This window comes from Protopterus annectens, chromosome 2.part0, assembly GCF_019279795.1.
Source record: "Protopterus annectens isolate FY-2018-M chromosome 2.part0, PAN1.0, whole genome shotgun sequence".
In the NCBI taxonomy this organism is placed as follows: Eukaryota; Metazoa; Chordata; order Ceratodontiformes; family Protopteridae; genus Protopterus; species Protopterus annectens.
In genome coordinates this window covers 1,217,283,836-1,217,304,827 of record NC_056728.1, presented here as the reverse complement: position 1 = coordinate 1,217,304,827, position 20,992 = coordinate 1,217,283,836, and positions in this window count along the sequence as shown.

Here is a 20,992-nt window from a genome sequence, read left to right as displayed (position 1 = left end):
TTGCCTAGGCTTACTTAGGCCCTTGGGCCAATAGCCTTGTACCTACCTATGAACCTATGAAATATATATATTTTTTTTAATTATAGATGGCAATGGAGGTAGGAATAACCAAGTTTGTAAAGGGAGGGATCATTAGTAAAAGGATCACATGGGACTCAAATCAGTGGTGAACTGAATGAGAGACATCAGCAAATGTTTAGAAGTTTGTTGACAGAGGAGGATAAAAATGACTGCAATGGGTGTGAGGGCAATATATGTCTTCCAAGCAGTTGTAAGATACGTTTGCATTAAAGATAGCTGTATGGATAGTGCATGGGGGAATAGGAAGGAGGATAAATATGGAGAGCAACGTAAAATGTAGATAAGAAGAAGGGAATAACAACTGGTGGAATTTAAGAAAAGGGAGGACAGGGCATATGTACATGGATTTGGGAGAGGAAGAAGAAGTAATAGACTTCAGTAAGCTAAGTAAGGCATGGGAGAGTAATGAGAAATAGGTAGAGGCATGTAAGGCGGTAATGTTTTTAAAATAATCTGGCCAGTGAAATATCAAAATACAAGGCTATTACACTGATGGCTTAGATCCCAGAGAAATTAGGAGAAGAAGGTTGGAAGGTCAATGTCAAAGCTCTGTGTTTTGGAGATGTGGACAAAAAAGTGTATAGCTCTTATATGTGTTGGGGATTTAAATCAGTGCAGAAAAAAAGTCTGATAATGAAAACTATATTGAGTAGCCTATATAAAAAAGAGGTAAAGACATGATGGAAACTATGTTTATATGGAATGGACAAAGAACAAAGGGTACAATGAAAAGAAAAAATGAAAGAAATGTTATTAATGGTAGGATCAATGAAAAAAGGAATTGTAAAGTGGTGTAGAGATGAGAATTTTAGTAATGTTCATAAAAAGGAAAAGGACAGTATAATTGCCATCAACATGTGACTGATAGTTTGAGTGTAGGTTTGCAATGGAGTGGTTGTAGGAATAAAATCATGTTATATTATGTTATGAAAGACTACTATTGTTATACATAGAAGATACTGTATTGTTAGTCCTGTGTTTATTAAGTTAAACTGATGAAAATCATTGAATGATGTATCATGGGTGTATGAAACCAGTATTTTTGATATGAAGCATAACATTTGAATAAAAATGATTTATAAAATAAAATAATTTACAGGCTATGTATTAAGCTCTTGTATTTTTTTCTGTTTTGGTTAAGTTTTATTTGTTTTATAAGTTGTGTATGTGAGTTCTATGCATGTTGTTGATTGCTTGTATGTATCATTCTTCTTTTCATCTTGTTGATGGTGAAATATTTTGGTTTGGTTTCAAAGCCAGTTTCTGAGTCTGTGATGTTTTGTTCTTCAACTGTTGCTATATAGTGCTGGTTATTGATTATAATATATTTACATTTGCTTTGTATGGCTCATTTTTTTTAATTCCAGACCTGGATTTGCTCTTTTTTTCTTCTAGGTAGGTTCAGTTCTACACATGAGACCTGAGATGTTGCTGATCTTTGTAACACTGTGCCAGGACATTTTTTTTTTGCTGGTAATTTAAAATTGTGTTATGGAATTGTTTTTTTGGAAATGGTTCCAAAGATGAGTGTGTTTCTTGTTCATTTTCTGGAGGCTGTTTTAATACAGTTATGTGTACTTGTATATGCTCTTTCATCTTGCATTACTGGATTCCTGTAGCTGTTTATTTTCTACTCTGTGCCTTCCTCTTTCTTCTTCTGTGGTGTCAGTCTTGCTGTCTCGCTCTCCATTGCTCTTAGTAAATGGGTTAGCTCTGTGCTCATTTTTAACATTGCTGAGTTGTCATAAGTTGACTTTCCTCTTATATTAGAATTTTTATGGTATTTTTTTATACTTATTTCCTTTGGCCCCATGTGTCCTAAATTTTATTTCATGTAAGCTGTACCATGCTTTCAATCAATACTGTTTATATTTAGTCATATATTTGGTATTAGTTATTTTGCATTTTACTGAGTAAATGTGCTGCTGCAATGGTGTGCCTAATGCTGTGTGAATGGATATAATGGTTGTTTTCTAGTATCTTCAGACAGGATAAAATTCAGACACATGATGCACACTGTGCAGGGCTGTTGCGTAGAGGAAAATATCATAAATGTATTTTTACAATCAAACAGAACATGCAGATACTGTGATGTGGTCCATAGCTAACTATGCACATAAGATTGACTGGGTGCACAAAAAATATGCATGAGTCAGAAACATGTATATGCTGTGATTGTGATTCTAAGAATACCTTGTCCTTTACTGTACTAATCTTGTTGGGTGATGGTACTCTAAAGATCCTTGTCTAACCCCCTCAGTAATGCATTGCACAGCTGTTTCTTGAGCATATGTACCCTAGATGTGTTCTAGGATATTAATATTAAGCATAAGCAAAAAAGGCCTTAAGAACAAGTATAGCTCATCACACACAATAATTGGTTAGAATAGCATTACCACATATGCTTGTAGATACAGATATATACATATATATATATATATATATATATATATATATATATATATATATATATATATACATACATATATATGCCAGGTAAAATCAGGAAATGTTGAATAACTATGCAATTTCATCACTGTCCATTTATGCTACTGTGGCATAGTATTAATAGTGGCCTACCTTCACCCTCTTTGTACCTGCCAGTAACATCAAAAGTTCACTCACATTTAAAAAAAAATAACCCAGTGGTAATATTGGGTGGCACAGTGGTTCAGCAGTTAGCATTGTCACCTCACAGCAACAGGTTTCTGGTTCAATTCCTGGCAGGGGTGGCTTCTGTGCAGAGTCTGCATGTCCTCCCTGTGTTTTCATGGGTTCCCTCCCACATTCCAAAGACATGCAGTAGATGGAATGGACACTCTAAATTGGCCCTTCATGCAACTGTGTGATACACCATCTGAGGAGGTTTGGGCCACGGGCTAGCAACCTGACCCTGTAAATCCTGTAACTGCTACAAAAACAATGACCGCTGGAGACCACTTGTTGCCTGATGTGCCAAATGGCACAGTATGGACATGAGAGGGAGACTGGCGATGCCATTAATCGAATACCAAGAATAATAAAATGCAAATGTGACTAGCATGAAGACATAATGATTGAAGAATGTAAATGAGCCTCTGCCTATGAAATGCATACTGGTCTAGTGAGAATAAAGTACATTATTGCAAAGTTCATTTAATCTCCCATACTCCATTGAACAGTCATATGTTATAAGATACAGCAGTTATATATATACTTTTTCAAGCATTCTTTTCCATGTTATTGCCCTTTCTACACAGTGTACTGTACTGATGTGCTTTGCAGCAGACCATTGTATGACGATCTGCTGCAGCAAGCATCTGACTTATCAATTAATCTGATTACAGTCTGCTTCACTTTCCTACCAATCAGCTTGTGAATCAGTATGTAACACATAGGCAAACAGTGTGGCACTTCATTATAATTGAAAACTGACAGAATGAAGCACTACTACCAATAATTCTCAGCAGTCTTTTAGACAGTAATCGTGTCTGTTATGGCACACTTTCTGCCAAAGGAACCAACATTATTCCCATTATGAATCACAGAGCCAACATGGTGGAGCCATATGGCCTGTGCAGAGTACCATATCTGCTACTTGGGATCTTTTTCTGAATCTCTTCAAGATATTGTTAATTTATTTATTTATTTTTAAAAGACTTAAATTCATCAATGATATTTTACAGTATTTTATAAGTTTTTGTGTATGTATGTATTTATTTATTGTCATGTGTTTGTTGGAAAAGTCCAACTACATAATTTTATCCATTTTCAGTGGAGACCTAGGGAGAAAAGCTCCACAAAGAAAATAACAGAAAATTCATATACATAGGAGAAAACTGACATCCAGCTACAATATACAATATAAAGTAAATTCATAGATTAATGCAACCATTAATGTTGTTGTTCTTCTTTCAGCTTTTCCCGGTTAGGAGTCGCCACAGCGGAACTCCGGTCCACTAATGATTGGCAGTAGATTTTTACGGTGCCGAGGTGCCAGCTCGACACCCAACCTACAATGAAGGCACACCCTACGCATATCCTTAGAATGCCACTCGACCATGGGGAGGATGAGCAGACTCCACACAGAAGGCACTCCAGCCGAGAATCGAATGGGAGAACCTCTTGCTGTGAGGTGACAATGCTACTGCTGCACCACTGCGGCTTAATGCAACCATTAATACTCATTTGAAATGTAGAATAATACACAGATACCATCAGTAAAACAAGTTAAAAACAGTATCACGTAGCTTTTTAACATGTTGACATCTTATAAGTTCAAGCATTTATTATGAACTCATCAAGCAAATGTCAGAGTGGAACCTTCAGATATAAAGAAGAGGGGAGGAAGGGCAGGGAGAATGAGAAATAAGTATTTGCTAGAGGTAATAAGCATTGCAGATATGAGAGATGGGAGGAAAAAACAACAATAAAAGCAAGATTAAGACTAAAGGAAATAAGCATAAGAGTAAGACAAATACAAATAAAAGGAAAAGGAGAAATAGGGTGTATATAGGTATGAAATGAGGAGAAGCTAAAATTATTAACCAGGGCAGCAGCATATGCAAAGCCAGGAGTCAGCGAGCAAATCCTTCAGTTGCAACTTAAATAAAAGAGTGCCATATATTGCCCTGACTGGTGCGAGGATTGTATTTCAGACTTTTGCTACACAGTGTGAGTCCAAACTTTGATCACAATTTATATAAGGCTTATAGATACATACATACATACAAATATTTCAAGTACAGACATTAATGCCCTTCTAGCTTGCCAATATACCAAAACACTTATTCCCATAATAAGTATCCAGGCTGTTCTTAAAAATATCTAAACTAGATAATAGATGTTAAGTAGATTTTGTCAGAAGTTCAAAGGTGATGAATTGGAAGGTAGTGTTGAGGAATTGCACTTCTGGGCAGAAAGTAGGATTAAATATTATTTTATGTGTTAAGAAAATTTGGATATAATTTATTTATTCAGATAATTCTTGCCAATTTAGAGTTTTCAGTGCAGAACAGAGAGTGTTCTGTAATTTGTATAGCTACAAATCTGGCTGCTATTTTATGTTGAGCATGCAGTGTGCATATGTATGCAGTGATGTCTATTTCCTACACAAACTAGTTGTGAAAAGTGTAGGTTGTATATATAGTTTGTTGTGTTGCGCTTTTGAATAAATATCTGTTTTTGTAAGTATATAACTAGAATAAATAAACACACACGTGAACTGTAGAACATGAGTGTTGGTTCCTGAAGTCACACTCTAAATCTCATGAAAAGCAAATATTGTTTAAATAAAATAACAACAAATAGGTTATGGTTTTCCCTAATTATTAGAGACAGCTTACACTGGATAATGTAATAGCACTCCATTTAAATTACTCATTTTACAAAACCATCACAAGTATTCATTAACAATCATGTATATGTTGTGCCAAAGGCTACATAATCAGCAGTCTTTGCACAAAGAGCAGCAGTGATCATGAAATATTCAAGATGTTAAGCAGCCTTACACATTGATCAGCACCTATTCATAGGCAGAATACCTGCCAGAGTTCAAGCACACAGTGCAAGCAATAAATCTACATTGCAGACCTGTGGGTGAAACCAGTCTTACCTAGCTCTTGAGTGACACACACACACACACACACACACACACACACACACACACACACACACACACACACACACACACACACACAAAAGTGAGTCATTGCTGGATTTGAACACCTACCTATCTAAGCACACAAGCTAAAGTACATTGTATCTATCCCACTGCCAAAGAAGATGTCCAACTACAAGTGTGAAATAGAGCAATTTGAATAGTTGACATCATCACTGTGTGTTGCAGAGCAGATATTTGGACTAGAAGGAAATTAAATTTATGGGCTAGCCCTCACCTGATTTAAATGTTTTTCCTGAGTGGAAGTGTACACATCAGATGTGAGAGTGAAGCCAGTCTTGCCTAGAGTAAGAGACACACACATGCACACTCACATGACTCAGTCATTGCTGAATTTGAATATGTACTTCATTTCACAGGATAGGCTACATTATATCAACAGACTGCACCACAAGAAAAGTCTGAGTACAAGTGTGTGTAAGATAGCACATACACGCAGTGTACATCACGTTTGGATGAAAAGCAATAAGTCTTGACAAACAGCAGTGGGTTGATAACAATTCATTACATTATCCACAGATAACTCCTGTATCATTAAGTTCATGGATATTGCAGTAGTGTGAAAAATAACCAGCTGTTTCATATTACGGTATATTGGCCATGTATATGATGGATGATAAACACAGTTGTCAAACATGGGAGTGACAGAGAAGAATTCCTACTGTTCAGCTCAGGATCATTATATGCAAACCTTCATTATTTAGTGTGTTGTTTTTAATATTTCTTAATATTTGTACAATGTAAATACAAAACATACATGTCAAACATATGGAATTACACTACTTAATACCACTCAGCAGGTATGTGTCCAAAGGTCACACACCATTGCACATGATTTACAAGTCTAATGTGTTAGAGTGAAAACAGAACTTATAGTAAGTAGTAGTCAGACAGGATCACAGTGAACTGATCATATCCTGAATAAAACAAGCCATTAAAACAAACACAAGTAATACAAGTCACAAAAATTACTTTTTTTTGCCAAAATCAGTTACTGAAGCACACCAATGACCAGGTCATTTGTGTGAATGATGGCAAAATATTACAGCATGTGTAATTATTTTTAGAGGTTTTGAACTTAGAACAGGAATTAGCAGTAGGCTATGGTGTTCTGTGACACACATCACATGTTTTCTGCGTCACTATTTAAACACGTGTCATGATCAGTGCAGTATAGTACAAAGTAAACTAACACGGTCCTCATATTTGTTGACTGTCCACATGTTTAATGCATATCATTGTGTCTGTATGCAATTTTATTTGTTATTATCACATGACTGCATAATAACATCAATATGTGATAGCATTCATCTATGTGTCAAACTTCATGTCCTTCAGAAAAGGCATGGTATTGCTAAATATTTTATTCTAATACCTACTGAGTGTATAGGAGCAATGCTTTTAAAATGTGCTGAATGTTTTATAATTTGTCCCCATTAATTCTTGACATAACCAGATATCGTGTGCTTATAGCTGGGAAGATATAAACAGGGTTGGGATAATTATGAACCACGTAAAGGGCCATGGAGGGTACTACTGGTGGAATAACATATGTATCCATAATTTCACTAGACAAAATTTTATGAGAAATTAAAATGTTCATAATTTTAGACTTGATGCTGAAGTCAGAAACCTGTCAGTCTGCATCAGTGGTATATAGATGTAAGAATCAGCTAATCACAACATAAAGCAAGGCAAATGTCAGGTGCTAAATCACATATATTTGAAGGGACAATGAAGCAAGGAAGTATGTGTGCAACATATTATATAACAACAATCACCCTTGAAACATTCCAAATGGTGTACATTCAAATCTGCAGCCTGTTCAACTTGTCATAATAACTGTGTCTTCAGAGTATTTCTAGTATTTTTTCTATAGTGCAGTTAGGCTAAGCACAGTAGCATGAGGACAAGCAGACTGATGCATGTGAAGTAAAAACTCACCGATTTTTGCCATAAGAGGTGTACTGGCAATTACCATCAGTTACCATTTGTATTCAGTGCCAAGCATCATGGAAACTCTGAGGACAGAGACTGGTGAGGCGGAAGGGGGGGGAGAGAAAGAGATAGGGAGAGACAGAGAGGAAGGGAGAGGAAGAGAGAAAGTGTTTTGTTTAGTGGCCATCTCTGAATGTCTTTGTGGCATGATACTCTTTTCCTTGTCATCATAATAATTCAGTCATGCTATGTGCAATAAAATGTTTTAAATAGGGAACAAGCAGGGCGGTATGGTAGAATAATGATTAAGACACAAGTAGGATACTGCTGGGTTAATACTATATCTAATCAACACTTCTGTACATAACATTAATAAGAAAAACATTAAATAATATTTGAGATACTTCTGGATTAAATTACTTGACACTGTACAAAAGCATTCTACAGACCTGTGTAAACCACACAGGAACCCATACATCAGATAGCAGAAAATCACTCATATAAAGGGACATTGACAAAAGACTGAAACAATGGAGAATGTAGGCATCAGGCTTCATCACAGTAATGAGAACTGTATCATCTCATGATGTGTGAATTACATCCTGCATCTCAATAAATAAACGTGAGTAACTGTCTTCTCATAGTGTAATCAGTCTATATTTCTATTGTGCAGTGGAGCTAAGCACAGTTGCGTAACAACAATAACTTTGCATGTGTGGTCAAAGGTAAAAACCTTCAGTTTTTGCAATAGGATATGAAATGCCATTTACCATAATTTACCATTGTTGCACAAGGCCAAGCATCATGCAAATGCTGGGGACCAAAACAGAGGGTCATTTTTATGGGCCCTCTCTGGCTATGTGGGCTACATGTGATTCTAGTTTTGACCAAATTAAACATGTGAAAAGGGGTTGATAGGGAAGAATGCATATTGGTGGAGTGGGTTCAAGCAGAGGGTAAGACACAGAGGGAAGAAAAGAAGAATGTCCAGGATTGTGGCATGTGAACACCATAGCTCTTTGATTTAGCACCATGATTATCTACTTCTTCACAAGATAGCAGTGTCATTCTTCAAATAACTTGGGGAAATTGCATTTACAGCATACCAAGAATGTGTGACAACAGCTAAATAACAGCTATGTATGAGATGTATTTTTTTTTTTGGCAGCAAGTGCAGACGTACAGGACAGACAAGACAGATAGGGAAAAAGACTGACAAAATGATTGGGTGACACCATAATTGGAATATGTAGGGGATATTGGAATTGCATCCTTATCCAGAATGAGTACACTGTGAATCTAGTCCTCACCCTCAGAACTATCATTACTGTCTCCTGTTGCAGACCCCTTGTGCAGAGCTGAATGGTCCATTGCCTTGGCTGTACAATGCAGACATTTCTCATTTCTGTTGATGTGGGCACTGAGGCCCCTCTCCATAATGTCCTCCTCCAGCCTGTCAGCTCCAAACAGCTAATGCCATCACCACCTCTACTAGCTCTATTCGTTGTGGGTATCGGTGCTCCAGTCCATGTTGGGCAGAGCTATGTGACACAGTTGGAGCAGGTAATTCAGTGGTTGTGGCAATGAAGCTAACAAGCTGGGACCCAAGTGCTGGGTGTCTTTGCTGCCTATGGTTGTGCTGGCGAGACACCTGTGGAGATATGGCAGCCTGATCCCCAGTGGCCAGTCTAGACATCTGTGCTGATAGTCATTTGTGTTGCACCAGGAATTACATTCCAAATACAAAAAAAAGGAAGAAAGGTAAGAGAGAGAAATAGGTTGAGGGCAAGGAAATATAGAAAATATAATCAATGCCATATCATTTTAACATTTCAACTTCAGTCCAAATTGAAACATAAATATGTTATCCTTTGGCACATCCAGATATGAATATGAAGTCATGCATGTCTCAACAGACACATCAATCTTGTTATTATAGTCAGCAGACAAACACTATTTTTGACTATTGCATGCATAATATATGCATTCTAATAAAAGAAATGCATATTCACACATATTGCAATTTTATTGTTAATTATCGATCGTACAATATTGATTTTACATTATGTAATAACAACTGATTGCTGTTGCTTGAATTTGAACCCACAAACAGCTATGCTGATTTAAACATAGTCTAATGCAATGATGCTCAAGACCTACACAAGAAAGCATGTGTACTTGATTTATATGTATCTGTCTATATCTATATATTTATACATATAAATACTGAGCATGTGCGAGCATGACAGCCATTTTTTAGTAAGCTGTTGAGATGGAAGCATGTATGACTGTCCTTGTTGCTAAACCCAATTCTGAATACTATGTTACTAGATCAGGTCACATTTCCGGACCATGTTACAGATACACAGCAACATGGACATGAACATTGTGCCATTTCTAATGTCTATATATTATTGCATGTCTTATTCTGATGTCATTTCATAGGACACTATTCTTTAAGAGGGAGTATGTAGATCAGTGTGTGTGTACCACTTTAAGAAGCTTTCTAGGGGCTTGCACAAGTGTATAAATACTAAGCACGTGCAAGCCAGACTGCCATTTTGTAGTAAGTTGTTGAGATGTAAGCATGTATGTCTGTATAGTCTGCCTGTTAATCGGGTTTTGTAAAGCTGCTATCCATCCTCATGTGTTCTATGTAATAAAGTATATAAATGAACTACCCCACCTGTTTGTCATCTATATTAAGAGGAATGAGCGACATTTATCATGAGTGGCTTACACCTGTCCAGAATGCATACTACTAGCACAAATGCATTGATTGTGTTCCTGCAGATTTTTGACTTCTTTACATCTGGTGTTACTGGCCTTGATAGCGCATATTTGCTGTTAACTTAATTTTACACACACACACACACACACACACACACACACACACACACACACACACACACACACACACACACACACACACACACACACACTCACAAACGCACACACACACACACGCACACTCGCATACACACACACACACACACACACACACACACACACACACACACACACACACACACACACACACACACACACACACACACACACACACACACACACACACACGCACACACACACACACACACACACACACGCACACACACGCACACACACACACATACACACACACACACACACACACACGCACACTTCTTTCATGTCAGGCTTGCCATTCCTGCACCCCTCCATCTTGTACAAGAGATGATGACTATGTCCTGCTTTTTGTTCATGTCTTTATGACTTATGGTTACCTATGTCAGATGCAAAAAGGTAGGTAGCTAATGTCTGTTTACTCATTACTTAATTTCATCATGGACTACACATTGAATTGCATTTTTGTTTTAATCTGCTTAAGCTGAATGTTATTATTTGTTGTGTTTCTAATTATAGTTGCAATAGTGTTAGCAGTAGTCATCATCTTCTTTTGGTTGTTCCCGTTAGGGGTCGCCACAGTGGATCATCTGTTTCCATTTCTTCCTGTCCTCTGCATCTTGCACATCCCGCCACCTATGCATAGCCCTCCACCTTTTCCTCTTACCTGGCCTTTCTCTTTTCCTCCCTCTTACCAGCCGCATCTTCAACATCCTCCCTTTTCCAGGTATCCCAACCATCCTCAATCAGCCTCTCAACCAACTCTCCAAACTGTTCTTGCTTGCTGATTCTCCTAATATACTGATTAATAATCCTAATCCTCTGAGTCACACCCAGTGTCCATCCTAGTATCTTTGACTCTTGAATCTTGATCCAGCTCTCCTGCCTTTTCTTGTCAATGCCACCATCTCCCACCCATACCACATATCTCACTCCCCACTCTATTGCCTTCCCTTTCCTCTACTCACTTTCCTTTTCAATCTTACTGGAACCCACTCTCCCTGACACACATTCCACCCCATTCCACCCTGCCTGTACTGCCACTCTCTCACCTCTCTTTTACCCACACCTGTACATCCCACTGCTACTAAACTCAACTACCTCATCTACCATCTACCCCTCCTCTACTCTCCTCCATCCTCAACATTTCTCCTTCCCTTTCATATTTACACATATATTCCTGTTTTAGCCCTGCTGCATTCCTCTCTCCTCCTCTCCTCTAATCTACCTTCACCTCTCTCAAGGTCAACCTGGTCCCTACTCTCACTACAGATCACAATCACAATGTCATCTGCAAACATCATAGTCCTCGGCCTCCTCATCTGATCTTCTGTCTGTCACTCCTGCCTACCACTGCCAACAGGGATCCTTGCTCAGAGCTGATCTCCACCTTATCCGTATCCACCTTAAACGATCTGTCTGTCACCCCACTGCAGTCCCTGCACATTACCACTACCACTACATATATCCCTCTTACCACCCATACTCTGCCACTCCTGGACTTCCCTCAGACAATACTACAGGCCTCTAGGCACCCTGTCATATGCTCACCACAAGCACACACACACACTAACACCTTCCTTCCTTCTCTCTATTTCTAACACACTCTCAGAGCAAACTCAACATATGTAGTGCTCTCTTCCTGCAATGAAACCATACTGCTGATCACTAATCATTACCTCTTCTTACCCTAGCTTCCACTACTCTTTCCCATAACTTCAAGCTGTGACTGATCATCATTTTCCCTCTGTAAGTTACTGCAGCTCTGCACATCACCCCTTTCTTAAAGATAGGTACCAAAACACTTTTTCTCCACTCCTCAGGCATCCTCTGACATTCCAAAATTCAAATAAACAATCTAGTTAAAAATTCCACTGCCATTTCTCCTAAGCACCTCCATACTTCCACTGGCATGTCATCTGGGCCAACAGCCGTTCCATTCTTCATCCTCTTCATAGCTGTCCTTACTTCCTCCTTGCTAATCTGTTTCACTTCCTGATTCACTATCCCCGCATCATCTAACCTTCTCTCTCTCTCATTCTCTTCATTCATCAACCCCTCAAAGTACTCTTTCCATCTACTCAACACACTCTCCTCACTTGTGAGTATGTTTCCCTCACTATCCTTTATCACCCTTTCCTGCTGCACATCTTTCCCAGCCCTGTCCATCTGTCTAGCTAATTGGTACAAGTAATAGTGGTAGCAGTAGTACAGTTTGGTTAATTATGATTTAATGCTTGCTCGGCACCTTGTGCAAATGATGCTGGAATTGTCCTGGTCACTGTTGGATTGTCTAACTTGGGCAACTTTCATGTTTGATGCACAGTAGGGAGTATGACAAACATATTTGGTTTGTCAGTTCCTAGATGGATTCTTCTGTTGTATGGCATTTGCTCATTTGTGTCCTAACTACTTGTGTTTTATTTTCAAGTTACAATGTATGATGATAGTGAAATTGATCTGTCCCCTGTGGGTTTGTTTGACATGTGCTTTGGCTTGACAAAGGTTGTATACATATACAGAGAAAAAAATTATATACCTTTTATTAGCTTGAAAGATTTTATATTTTCTGTTGTATATATTGCTCATATGTTACTGCTAAAATTCCTCTAAAGTTGAACAATGTTTTGTCTTAGTGAAGTGCAGTATTTATGTACGAGGATAAATAAATAAATAAATAAAATAAATGAGGATAATCATATATTTCTCCATTACAGGTTAATCACTATCCTTGGTTAATGCTGCTGATAAAAGTTTCCTACTCTGTAGTTACCTCTGTCTGATACACACAGTATACAGCCAGTACATGGGTAAGTAAAAGCAGGTAATTTTACATGGATCACTGTTACTGTTTTTATTTGCTTGTGCTTAGATTTTTTTTTAATTCACTTATGCAATGATGGTGTGTGGTATATTTAGTCTTTTAGCCAGGGCCATAGCATATTGTGCAAGCCTCCATCTGCCATGATCATCCCCAGATGCTGGTTGTTTATCTGAGTCCTCATCTGTGTCTGCTGATCCTGCCTGTGGTGCTGGTAACTGTGATTTGTGACCTTGTTATCTTTGCTCAACTGTTTCTTAACAATGATGTTATGTAATATGGCACATTATGTAATATGGCACACACCATCAGTAGTTTGGCAGATGTGGCAGGGTCATACTGCGAAGCACCTCCAGATGTCTCTAAATATCAGAAACATGACTTCAGCAGGACAAAACATGCTAGTCTGACCATCTGCATTTTTTAACCTTGCTCAGTGGGGTTGTGTGGATTTCTCATGGGTGTCATGAGCCAAAGTTCCATGGCATAGCCTACATTCCCCATACCTTTCAACCTGGAATCATCAAAAATCTGGACAAGGGCCCATGAAAAATAGGTGCAACTGGCCAAAAATCAGTGTGTTGATTAACATAAACTTTACATACATAATTATGTAACCCCACCCACTCCAATGGAATTGTGGGATACCAACTCTTAAATGCAAATGGAAGAACAGACAAAATATTAAACACAAAATATAACTAGAACAGTAGTATTTTATTCATATTAACATTTAAACTTGTATAACCTTGCACTATGTTTATTACTTACAGACATTACTACTGAAACATGCTTATTAATTGCAGATGGTACCTGCTACACCATGTCTATCAGATCCATATTATATCTGCTGCATCATCCATACTACTTCTAGGTGGCACCTGCTACACCATGTTTATTAGTTCCAGATGGTATTTGCTATGTCATGTTTATTAGCTCTGGGTGATATCTAATGCACCATGCTTATTACTTTCAGATGGCACCTGCTGCACAATGCTTAATATTTTTAGAAGGGCCCTGCTACACTATGGGCCGGATTCACGAAGGCTTGCACGGAGTCTTAGAGTAGAGTAAGACTCCATGCAGCCATCATGTCTGACAAGCGATCCAGGAACAGCCTGTAGGGGCATGTAAGAGAGCTCCTAAAATGGCTCTTACACGGACAGGGCTGGGATATGCAAATTACCTCAATTGCAGGCGAAAGGCATGCAAATGAGGTAGATTTGCGATTCAGGAAACCCGAACCTGTCCGAGTAAGAGCAGTGTTATTTGCAGAAATGTACTCAGTTGACAACTGAGTACCGTTCTGCAAATAGCAAAACGGAGCTGTGAGAGCTGCAAATAAAGGTTGCATCTAGTGCAGGAAGCATGCCAATGGCCAAATATAAGGCCATTGGAAATGTTTCCTGATGCAATATGAAAATAAAAATATTTTTTTTTCACCGATTTCCGATGTTTAAGCGTAGCGCAGCGCCGTGCAAACGGGCTGTGCTCTAAAACCCAGAATACTAAAAATTAAAACCCACAAATGTGGATTTTATTGAAATTGTTAATGTACAATGCAAGGGAATGGCAAGCTGAAGACAACATGGCCACCGAGTAGAGGTTGTTAAGGGGGGAAGCTCAGTCTAAGAGATGTAACCAAGCATCAGTAGGCAATCTTATGTAAATGAGTGTTAGGATAGGGAATCGCAAGTTTACATAGCAAATGTGCAGGGTCAGTGGAGTCTAGGAGTAGGATATGGGGAGTAACAGAGTAGAAGATAGGTGACATCACGAGGGAGGTATGTATGAAAGAAGTGAAGCTCATTGGAGCAGAGTGGCATGTGTAAGCTGCCATTTATACATCATGGAAAGAGGTGTGTCAACAGGTAGGATAGGGAAAGCCAAGAAATGGAAGGTGTATGCCGTGGATAACACCAAAGTTTCTTGCTGAATGGGTATGCACGTATGTGCGCGCATGTAAACCTGAGTAAGAGTGAGTGCACACGTGTAAGCATGAGTGCACGCATTTAAGCCGGAGTAAGCATGTATAAGGCTGTTTAAAGAGTTATAAGTGTGTTTGCACTAGTGTGCATGCGTTTTAACCCAAATAAGCAAGTTTTAGTCCATGTAAGCATGTGTGCGTGCGTGTTAGCTGCTATGCGTGGGTTTGCACTTGTGTGCGCGGCGCCCGAGGAAACAGAAAGGAAAAAGGAAGCACAACAAATAGTAGGAAGCTACCAGGGAGTACTAGCAGATCTAGAAGGTCAAAACAATCAGAATCAGGCAATTACACAGGCAGTACACTAGCCCAGTCCAACCATGCACTTAAAACTCTGCAAACAACAGTCCAGTATGTTTTTCACAACAGACACTGCAGTAAGCTAATAGAAGTGAAAACTGAAAAAGCTTTACTGAGACAAAGAAATGTTAGGGGCTGCCATTGCTGTTATAAGGTGACATATGCAAAATGCTGAGGGTGGTGACAATGGAAATGCTGCTGGACAACCCACAGTGAGGAGACGAAGAAGAGTGTACAGGCCCAGGGTAACCTACCAAGGGCTACATGAGCTGGAGATAGTGGAGCGCTATAGAGTGGACAGAGACCTCCTGCAGCAAATTGTTGAGCTGTGCAGGCCATGCCTCACACACAGAACCAACAGAGGGGAACCCATCCCAGTGGAAACCAAGGTATGTGTTGGCCTAAGAATATTAGCAACAGGTACCTTCCAGAGACCAACTGGTGTTATGATGGGGATATCACAGGCATCAGCATCCAGGGTACTACACCAGTTCCTTGATGCCATGTCAGCACATGTCAGTGATCATGCATATTTCCCCAATTTCCATGAGGTATTGGCCAGCAATATGCGTCTCTTCCAGCAAATAGCAGAATACCCTGAGGTAGTGGGTGCAATAGACTGCATGCACATATGCATCAAAGCACCAGCCGGCGAGCGGAGTAGAGTCTACTTCAACCGCAAGGGCTTCCCCTCCATCAACTGCCAGGTCATGTGTAATGCCCTGGGCATAATACTGAATGTGTGTGCAGGCTGCCCTGGAAGCTACCATGATTCCCATATCTGGCATCTGACTCAGCTGTACCAGACATTTGCCAATGGGGACATCCCACATGGTCACCTAGTGGGGGATGCTGGCTATGCACTGGAGCCATGGCTGATGACACCCATCAAAAATGCACACACACCTGACCAGGAATGCCATAATGAGGCACACGCACAAACACATAATGTAATAGAGCATGTGTTTGGGCTGCTCAGTCATGGTTCCGGTGCCTGGACACATCTGGTGGAGCCTTGCAGTACTCACCAACTACATGTACCCAAATTGTCATGGTATGTGCTATGCTACATAATATGATCCTGTGAAAACAGCTGCAGCAGGACCAGCATAGGCCTGGGCCAAACAGCCCCCCACCATTGCCAAGGCCATCACAGGCAGAGCGTGACTCAGAGGAGGAACAACCTGAGCCTGCCCCAGTAGGAAGAAGGAGGCATGCCCAGTATGCTTTGGCCTTGGCAAAGAGGCAATGCATAGCACATACACTGGCTCAGTAGAAACTCTGGAAATGATACCTCTCTCCGACTCGCACATATAGTAAAAGGGATGCCTAAGTTGACACTACCTGCTTTCAAACATGTAGAGTGTAGTATGTGCATCCGACATAGGCAGCCCTGCAGCACCACCTAAAGCATGATTGCCATGTGTTAAGCAATATAAAGCAGTGCTAAACAGCATTTACTGCCATGCAGTATATGCAAACAAAATCGCACACACCAACTAGCACAACTGTGGTCAATGTTCAGTAATATTGGGCAACGTCCAGCAATGTTGGTGAATATTGAGCAATGTCGGACAAGCCTGGTCTAAGTAGGGCATAGCTGAACAAAAGCCAACATGCTCATATTTGCTTAACGGGCCCTTAAGCAGTCTGGTCTGCTCAGTATGAAAATATAAAGCAGCGATGGGCCTCTAACCCAGAATATTGTGCACTATAGCCAAGGTACTGAACCACTAAACCATGACAGTATTGCAGTTGTCAGCCTGTATGAAGAAATGTTGATAAGTCTATGCAAAGTATTTCATGGAAACCCTGCAGGCACAACATAATCCTTGTCGAGTTATGACACAAAGGTGAGTCCTGCAGTGTGAACAGAATCTGACTTCCAACACACACAGTATAAATGTTAATATCGGTCATGTTCGCACACATCAACCAGTATAGTGGACCTCAGATTTCAACATACTGAAAGCTCACACTGGGCATGCTCAGACATGAATAAATAAGACAAATGTCAGGCAACAAAACACGGACTGGCAGGGCTGGGCATGCTCAGACACTTAGGCCGTGTCTGAGTACAGCAGTGGGCCACACATATCTGGCAGTTGCATGTGTTAACCCTGGAACCTGTCAATATACAGCAATCTGCCCTGTTCACACACTGTCATATGACAACAGACACATCTATAATATAGTGGAACCCTGTCATAATCAAATATGTTCTGCAGATACCGAAGTTGTTCATAGAAACTGCTAAAGCAATGATGATAAAGACCTGGAAACAGTATCAGCAATAAACATTGTGCATCTTCAACATTAGCATAGGTTCAGAGGTCGATACTAGGCTATCTGCCCTAGGGCATGTACAAGCCTAGCCAGAGTGTGTTTGGCATTCGCAACCCTGTCAGATTACTACACTGTGTGTGTGATTAGTAGGTCACACAAGATAGCCCATGTACATTTAGGCTAGTGTGCCTCTGTCTACCAGGGACACAGAAGATATCCCAGGGGTAAACATACGATCACCATACAGTCGTCAAGATGTCTCCAGTAGGTGGTCAGTGGGTGGCTCTGTCTATGTGAAACTGGGATTACATTCGGGAGTGAGTGGAGCCTCTGGGATAAGAATATGTCCCTCCACAATGTCCTATTAACATCTGTGCTAAGGTATACGTCCCTGGAGTGTGTAGCTCCAAGGGAGTCGGATATCCTTAGGTGGAGCATGTCCAGTAATTCTGGGTTGGGTATATCTGTAAACAACAGGCACACATCATATCCGAGTAGGTGGTAAGCGACTGAGTAGAGCTGCATCTGAACTCTGCAGAGCATCTATGTGAGTCCCTAGATCTGCTTGGTGAGGAACTTCCGTGGCCAGTACAGTTGCTGCAGTTGTCGGGTAAGGTACACCCCAAATGTGGCATTGTAACCAAGCATGGATGTGATGAGTATATGGGCACAATGACCTCACTCGATCTAGATGTGAAACCATATTGGATAAGGTGGCCCACATAGAAGGTGTGTCCAACCACTTTGGCAATGTAAATGTCAAAGGCGACAGTACGAACAAGTCATGTCCCCAAACCCCTAACAACTCCTACCGTATATAATGGAGTACTACCTATGTGGTAATGTGTGGGCATGTTGTTATTTCCAAAGGGAATGACTATGCAACTAATGGCATTTAGCTGTAGACCATGGCTCAGGCACCAGTCATCCATCTCTGTGAGACCCTGTTTGAGTATGCATGTGGCAGCTGGAGAGTTGATCATGGCACCAAGTTTGCAGTCAGGTGCAAACATGTTCAGCCATATTCCCCCTGTGGTAGCCTGTACGTCAGACAAATATATACTGAACAAGAAAGGTCCCAGGACCGAGCCGTGTGGGATGCCACATGTAACTGGTGTATAGTCAGATATGGCACATGCAATTCTGACCATGTGGTTGCTATCCCTGATCCAGGTATCAATCCATCGTGTGAGATATGTGTCCATATCGACGCTGGTGAGCCTATGCATAATGGCCCAGTGGGTTATTGTGTTGAAGGGTTTTGTAGGGTTCAGGTAGGCTGTGTGGAAAGCCATCCCTATGTCGATGGACCTGTTAGCCATTTAAAGAATACAAACAGGTTCAAGAGGCAAGATCTGCCCACAACAACACTGAAATGTGTAGGACACAGTGTCTGTAGGTTCCCGATGTCTATGTGTATGAGTCCCATGACAATATGCTCCATAGCTTTGCAGAACAGGCTACTTAGGCTTATAGGGCAATATTGTCTGTGGTCCATTGTGGCACCGACTGTGTGGAGCGGGACCACTGTCACTGTATGCCATTCCTTGGGTACATATCCTGTGGTAACTCCGATATTGAACAGTGATGTAATGTGAGGGTTGCGTCTGTCATAATGCTCGTGTAAGATGCAGGCTGGGACACTGTCTGGTCACACTGATACTGTGATGTACGCTTTGGGGAGGGCAGCACTCACCTTTTACTGTGTGATGTCAGGGAGGTTATACTCTGTTGGGATGGATAGTTGCTCCTTAGGGGGGATGGGTGGGAGACATCTGCACTGAATCTGTTTGCCAGGATGTTGGCAATGCCAGTGGGTTCAGGGTAGGTTTAGTCAGTATGCAGTAACTCACAACATATCAGTGAGTGTCCACCCAGGTTCCTGACATAACTGAAGAAGGCCATGTGATAGTCCTACATGTCTGTTGCAATTGTCTGGTAGAAGCGGCCCTTAGAAACGTTCATGAGGGATCGTAGCTGTCTGCTAGTACAGATCACAGATGGCTTCCCAGTCTGGGATTGTGCTCTATCATGTAGTAGCTTCCTCCTGACATTCTACAGCTTATTAATGGCTGGGGTCTACCACACAGGTCCCCTGCCATTGGAGTAGTGAGTCCTGTTGTTATTTGGGATAGCACAATCCATGCAGTCCACTAGGTTTCCATAGAATGTGCATGTAAAGGATGCAGCAGTGTGAGCCGTATTTGCCACTGTCTCAGGGTCTCTGAAGGATACCACCTTGCTTCAGTGACATGAGACATTGGCTCATGAGAAGTTCACCAAGATTACCCAAGATGGGTGTGTGGAGGGTATATGTATGTCCAGTGAGATACATGTATGTTCTGACCTTACCAATGAGGGGTATATCGCTGGTGTGGAACATAGAGTCCCCATGTTGGTGATGATCAGGTCCAATATGTATTCCCCCTTGTGGCTGTGCTGACTGGTTGTGCCATAGCATATGAGTCTACAAATTGTAGCGACTGTTGGGTGAGGGTGTCAGGGCTTGAGTAGTATCCCCAATCAATATTTGTGTATATGAAGACACACAATATAATGGAGTTTGTGGAGACCTTCATATTCTCCATAGTTCCCACGAAAGCCGAGTGTGTTTCCTGAGTTTGGGAGTGTGTTCTGTAGCAGGCAACAAACTGAAAGCCAGTATTGCACAATGGTAGTTGCATATGTATGGTCTGTGATGCTTTGTGCAGTGCTACTAACCCGGAGGGGTGTGTATCTGTGATGTATATGGATACTCCCCCTAGTTGTGTTGTCTGTTCCAAGTCTTGTTGTCAGACAGCATGGTATGAAACTTAATCTGGTAGTGCTGGTGTGCATAAGCGAGCCTGAACCAGGCATCTGTCAGTGCACAGATATCGCTATCCTCCATACTGAGGAGAGTCCTCAGTGGCTGCAATATGAGGTTAACACAACTGTTGTTGAGCAGCATTACCCTTAGTTTCATTTAACCTGTAATGTCTATGGAGGTGTGTTTGTCTTCTGAGCCCTGCTTAAAAAAGGCACTATGGTGGTAGCAAGT